The 947-nt window shown below is 58.4% G+C and overlaps 1 long non-coding RNA gene across 1 annotated transcript; it reads left to right on the top strand.

The window, feature by feature from the left end:
- The first annotated feature begins 44 nt into the window (after positions 1–44).
- LOC129200372 (uncharacterized) lies at positions 45–511 on the top strand. Its single transcript, XR_008574868.1, has 2 exons — positions 45–174; positions 251–511. It is a non-coding gene; the product is annotated as an uncharacterized LOC129200372 (long non-coding RNA).
- The last annotated feature ends 436 nt before the right edge of the window (positions 512–947 follow it).

The following is a 947-nucleotide window of genomic DNA, read 5'->3' as shown; positions in this document are numbered from 1 at the left end:
TGGTTTCAAATTTGGAGGGTAGGGGGCAAAAAAACCCCAATTCCCAAAGCCTCGACCTCCCGTACAGATGCTGCCAGCTGCACGATACCTGCTACGACAGCCTCCTGAGATACCACTGCAACGCCAAGGTGCAGGGCTACCACTATGGCTGGCACGGCAGCAGCCCCTTCTGCAGTAAGTAGGACCCTTGCAAAGGGGGTGTCATCCCCTCCCCAGCTGGGGCTGACCCTGGGCTCCGCTCTGCCCGCAGAAGGCAGCTCGTGGTGCGCCCGCCTTTCCTGCGAGTGTGACCGCAGCCTGGCACTTTGCCTGAAGCGAAGCATCGGGAGCTACAGCAAACGCTACCGCTTCTACCTCAAGCACTGGTGCTGGTGATGGAAGCCGGGACACAGGGCTGGAGCACGCGCCTGGGTTCTGCGTCCGGATCTCTCTACGTCCCTGCCTGCACGAACCACGTTAGTGCTGCTGTAAATTTAATCAATGTGAAAATAAACAATGTGCTTGAGCCATCCCGGTCCTCTGTGAGTTGCTGCTGGGCAGAGAGAGAAATCCCTGTAAATACTCAACATCATCGTCCCCAAACACACCCCAAACTTTGCAAAACCTCTGCCTCGGCCCCTGCGTCACTCCAGGCTGCAGCCCACGGGGAAAGGGGGGGGGTTTGGCCGGCGAGGAAAGGGGCGTAGCAAAAAGCATTTTTGGGACAGACAAGTCATTTCAGCGCTTCCAGTTTGGAACCCAGGGGCAGCACTTTCCCTGGGAGGACGGGCTGGCAGCAAGGAAGTGGAGCCGGAGCGATCCGCGGTGAGGACTCCCACGTTCACCCCACTGCTGCGATGGGGCGGTTGCATTGCTGCCGCAGAAACAAAAATACGGGGCAGGGGGGATGTTGGGAGGAGGCAGTAGGCGTGCTGCTTTCTGCTGTTTTCCATGCCTGTGGATAAAGT

The sequence above is a fragment of the Grus americana genome, unplaced genomic scaffold (assembly GCF_028858705.1).
Source record: "Grus americana isolate bGruAme1 unplaced genomic scaffold, bGruAme1.mat H_79, whole genome shotgun sequence".
NCBI classification, from domain to species: Eukaryota; Metazoa; Chordata; class Aves; order Gruiformes; family Gruidae; genus Grus; species Grus americana.
Note: the sequence above shows the minus strand (reverse complement) of the source record. Positions and strands in the feature narration are given on the sequence as shown.